Consider the following 5,788-nt stretch of genomic DNA (forward strand, 5'->3'; position numbering starts at 1 on the left):
GAGGAGAGAAACAATGAACGCAGATGCAGTTTGGCTCCAGAACCACCTTCTCGTGCTGGATAACAAGACTCTCCATCAGCGGACTGATTGAATTATTTCACTTCCACAGAGACAGGGCGGGCGAGGATGGACTCTCCCGCCCGGCTGCTGTTTCTCTAGGTTTTCTGCCCAGGATAAATGGTGCAGGATGAAAGGACGCCCAGGAGAAACCACAAAGGAGCCAAAGCAACTCCTGTCCTTGGAGCCGGTCTTGGCTGGGTTGAATTACTAGGCTAAATTGTTGGGCCGTCACTGTGACGTTTGAGAAAGCTTTTGAAGATATTTGGGTGTAGAAAATAAGCCACAAATCCTTGCTTCCCAACGCCCCTGCTTCCTGGTGTGGACCCAATGCTAGGAAACCTAAGCAGGAAACCCTGGTGTGTGTGGAGGATGTATGGCAATAGATACAGGTAATTGTTTTCTATTAAAAAACCCATATTTTCTACTGAAATGCATTATAATTTTAAAGTATCCAAACTTGCTACTGAAATTTTTATGTAATTTACAAAAAAAAAAAAACAACACTGGTACATGTTCTTTCACTATAGTTCTTAATAGCTAAGTACTCTACTTTAAATTATAGTTTTCCAGGGCCTGCGAGATAGCTCAGTGGACTAAGCACCTGCTTAGGCAAGCACAGGGGCCACGGGTTCAGCCCCTGACACCACATGCCACGCCGGCCCCTACCCTGGGAGTGCTGAGCTGGAGACTGAGTCCGGGCATGGTGGTGCACGCCTATAATCCCAGCACTGTGGAGGCCGAAAACAGGAGGATCACTACAAGTCCGAGCTGCATAGTGAGACCCTGCACAAAATAATAATAAAAACGCTAAAATTATAGTTTTCCAAAAATGAGCAATACATTTTCCTTTAATGTAGTTTTCTGAATAGCTAAGCACTCTATTTAGATTTATGTTAAATGTTCACAAAATTGAGTGATGCATAATTTAAAAAGACTTGCCTACAGTATAGATGCATCTTCTAAGACAACTGTGGAGTACAGCCTTTAATTAAAAAAAAAAAAAACAACAACAACAAAAAAAAAACAGCTAGGAACTATTTTATGCATGAGGGAAAGAACCAGTGCATGCGCACAAGTGCACACTCTCGGCCATAATCTACCTGAATCATCCATGTCAAAAGTGTCCATTCCAAGAAAATCATACAAAACTTTGGGCATGATGTTTCTCTATTGCTATTTCACCACAGTAGTTACTCAGTATCTTTTTAAAGTCTCATAGAATAGAGAGATGGGAGAATGAAGGTTGGAAGAGCCATCAGCAGGATCTGAGTTCAGAACACATCACCACCCGTCACTAGCTCTGGGACTTTGGGGAAGTTACTTAATCTCACATACAATAGTCGTGTGTCCCTCACGGAGCCATTTCAAAGATGAAATCAACTAAAATAATATCTGGTGCGTGCTACATGTATACAAATTATTATCTCAGAATCAGGATTGAAATCAAATAAGATGAAGTAAAATAGTGCAGGCATTTACAGTCTCTGGAACTCAATAAATATTCAATAACTTGTGAGGGGGCTAGCCAAAGAAATAATCAACCCAGACATTCTTGAATATATTTAATGGAAAACGAGAGTTACATCAACTGAAACAAGCCTATAATTAGAACAGGAAATAGCAAAGTTTAAAACCCTTCACCGAGAGAACTGAATTTGACTTTTGTGGCAGACTCAAAATTTCAAACTGAGTTAGATCAGCTCTGGAGAGAAAATCAAGCATGCATCTTGCCCTGAGGAATCTTTTAATGCTTTCTTGCTAACATTTGTTAAATGGTTAATGTGTACCAGGCATGGTTCTAAGCCTGTGATATATGTTGGCTCAGTTCCTGTTCACAAGGTCCTCAGGAGACAGATTGTAAAATCAGCTCCATTCTACAGATGAGGGCACTGAGGCACGACTTCAGTTATTTGCCCTCTAAGGGGTAGAGCTGGAACAAACCCAGGTGCGTGCTCTTCACTGTGTTCTACATTTCCTCCCACATGCCTGCTCTGTAATAGATCCAGGCAAATTCAAGCACTGTTCTACAGGTAAGCCACAAAGACCCTAATATTGACCTTCCAGACAACTGAAGGGTAGAAAATAGAACACAGATTTGGAAGCCATCACGGAAGAATCATTTGGCTTCACCTTGAGGATCTGATTGAGTTTGAGCTTGTGGCCAAAGGAGTGCACCATACTAAATGTACCCAATGGGAAGGATCCATAATGAATGATGGCAATCCAGTCCAATAAGAAGCGTTTATATTAAATGATATCGAAAAGGACCAATAGGAGTCATGCATACCAAATAGTCAGATCAACCCCTTCTGGTTCTATGGCTGATTTTGATTTTTGAGTCTTACATACATTTTTTTCAGGCAAATATTTATGTCTTCAATAAAGTATAGTCTTTTCTGGAAGAAGAAGATCAGTGAGAAAGAAGTTTTGATTCCTACTCTCCAAGACGTTGTAGTGTAATGAGGCAGAGAGAAACAGAAAAAGATTTATGTAAACAGATTTGAACAAATTCATTTTAAGGAGGAGTCTTACGTTGGCATAAATTAACTATAAGAAGCAATATTAAAAAACATAATCCTAGGGCAGGCCAAATAGCTCAGAGGATTAAAACACCTGCAAGCAGGTGCAGGGGCCAGGGATTCGATCCTTAGGCCTGCTGTGCCGCCGATGGCAATTGAGACTGGGAGTGGTGGTACGTACCTGTAATCCCAGCTCTTGGGAGGCTGTAAACAGGCGGATCACTACGAGTCCGATCTAGTAGTGAGACCCTGAACACCCTGTAGACCCGTCCCTAAAAATAAATAAATAAATAAATAAATAAATAAATAAAGGTCCTTCTAGCTTAGGACAGTTCAACTTGCAATTTTTCTTTGTGGTTGTACCCAAATGATCTTCATTCTGGGGAAACTGGACTTCGAATATTGAGTTCAGAGCTTCTCCTAGGCTGGAGATCCTCTTTAACGCGGGGCAGCCGGCGGCAGGTCCTATTCGACCAGATGATCACAATGTGGAGACCACTGCATGGCTAGTCTGTGACGCTGGGGAACTGCGGTAGAGCCAGCGCATTTCTGACTCAGTGATATTTCCAATTGTGGGACATTAGGATGTAGCTGCAGGCATCGGGAGCATCTGTATATTACAACTGGGGCAAGCCACCAGCAAGTGAACACTTCCAGCATTGCAGTAACTAGTACCACTAGGTAGAGTGGGGTTTTCTGGGTGCAGATAATTGAGCAGGCCAGGGAAAATGGTGCTCACTGCACAGTGGTGACATTAGGTGAGTTTTAAAACATACTCTGAGGTCATTGTAGACTCACATATAGGGTTAGTTCAAAGAGTGCTGGGTACCTTTTACCCCCTTCCTATGCTGCCAACCCCTAGGGTGACATCTTGCAAAACTACAGTACAGATTGTGCCCCAGGAACTAAGGCTTAAAAAAAATAAATAAAACTGAATATGTTATCTATGGCACATGGAATAAGAGCTGAAGTTTGCAAGCGTGGGGATCAGGGAAAGTGGAAGCCTCTTCCCTTCTGCAACTTTCTGAAACCTTGTTGTCCTTCGAGTCAGAGATTCTTACTGTTTTCTTACCTATCATTTCTCAAATACTCAAGTATTATAATATTCCAGGTCTATATTTTCCTTCATAGAGAAAGAACCGTTTGCACAGTATGGACCCTGCTTGTTTTACTCTAGTTTGAGGAAATGATCGATTGACTGATGAGTAAGAAGAGGCTTTAGCTGGTGTGGAGGCCCGCCCTTCTGATCCTAGCATGGAAGGATGAGGCAAGAGGATCCCGTATTTGAATCCGACCTGGACAACATAGTGAGAGAGAACCCATCGCAAAACATAAAATTAAAGGGAGCCGGGGTATAGCTCAGTGCGAAGTCGCTGGGTTCAATCCTCAGTATCATGAAAAGAAAAGGAGCCCAGAGAGAAAGGGCAGGAAGGGAGGAACCAAGAGGAATTTGATTCGTTCCGGGTGGAAGGGAATTTTGGGCTGAAGGAACTGCGTGAGCCAAAGTCCAGAAACAGGAAGGACACGGACCCTTTCTGGAAGAGAGAGGAGGCCGCCGCTGCTGGAGCGAGCAGGACGGGGAGGCGGCCGGGCGGCCACTGCAGCAGGGCGCTGCGCACAGTCCCTCGTGGCTCCCGGCTGGTTTGGCCCCTTCACCCTGCAGCGCCTCCAAAGGAACAGAGCCACGTGTCCCGCGGCCTGGGGTGGCGATGCCTCGGCTGCCGTGGTGTTCTCTCTCCGGACTCTCCCCTGGGCTCTCCATGCTAGCTAAGGACACTCGACTAGGGGAAGACAGCAGTTCCTGGCTTTTTTTTTTTTTTTTTTTCTCTCTCCAATTTGCAAAAGACAGCAAGATGGGAAAAATCTGCCTCCGATTATGACCCTTCTTTCCTTCCTAAAAGCTTCTTTCTGAACTTTTAAGTCTCCTCAGGTTTCAAACCCTCTCTCTTTCTTCCCCCTGTTCTTTTTTCCCTCTACTTAAACTAATCTTAAAAAGCTATAAAAAGCCTTTGACACTATAAATTCCCCTGTAAACCTCGGTTTTATAGGTTTAATTGCCCCGTTTTACAGTCCTGCGTGCCTGGGTCGTGAAACACTTCACTCCTGCAGGACAAGTTCAAATTCATAGCGAGAGTCTGGGCCACCCCGGGATGGCACTGGGGACTCTAGGAGCCCACGCAGCACCTGGATCTGGCTGCTATATCTTCTGTAGGGGCTCAAAGTTGCCCAGGACCCACATGAAACTTATTTCTCAGGGAGAAAGTGCCACATCTGGAGAAGGTCTCCCGCCGCGCCCCCCCCCCCCAGGTCCTGAATGAGCTCTAGCTGCAGAGAACTCCTAGAAAGGCGACATCAGCAACAGCACAGTATTTGCTAGGGCCATGCCAGCGGTCAGCATTTATTGAGAGCTAGGAGCTGGGCAAAATGAATTTTGTGCGCATAATCCCAGCTACATTCCCGTGCTCTGGGAGCACTGGTATCAGATTTGGTAAAGGAACGATGCCCATGACACGAGGTGGTGAAGTCATTTGTCTGGGCTCACACAAGCGTAACCAGCGCTGAGGTGAAGAGACTCAACTTGGACATGGAGCTTGGAGCACTGAGCACCTCACTAGTTGAAATAAAAAATATTATTTTAAAAGTTTTAGTATTTGTATTTTTAAAAAGAAGATAAAAAATAGTAAAAACAATTAGAAATGATACAGAATTTCACTAAACAAAGTAATAGGAATTCAGAGCCGGTGAGATAGCTCAGCAGACTAAGTGCCTGTATAGGCAAGCACAGGGATTTAATCCCGGGCATGGGCTGCCCCAGCCCTGCCTTCGAGTGCGTTGAGCCAATGACCCAATCCGGGTGTGGTGGTGCACTTCTGTAATCCCAGAGCTGAGGAGGCTGAAGACAGGAGGCTCACTATGAGTCTGGGCTGCATAGATAGTGAGACTATGTGCAAAACAACCTCCAAAATACATAAACTACTATTATTATTACTACTACTACTACTAATAATAATAATAGGAATTCAACAACGGTTGCTATAGTGCCTAGCATTGTCTTCAAAGTAGTTTAGATTACTGGCGTAAGCATGAAAAATTGGTGAAAAAATAAATACAAGTTATAAGAAATTAAAAAAGAGAAGAAAAAATGTGTTAGCTGCGCCTTTCAATAGACCAGCAGAAATCAGCAGTACAATTATCCAAACTATCATTTA

This window comes from Octodon degus, unplaced genomic scaffold, assembly GCF_000260255.1.
Source record: "Octodon degus isolate 3935 unplaced genomic scaffold, OctDeg1.0 scaffold00079, whole genome shotgun sequence".
In the NCBI taxonomy this organism is placed as follows: Eukaryota; Metazoa; Chordata; class Mammalia; order Rodentia; family Octodontidae; genus Octodon; species Octodon degus.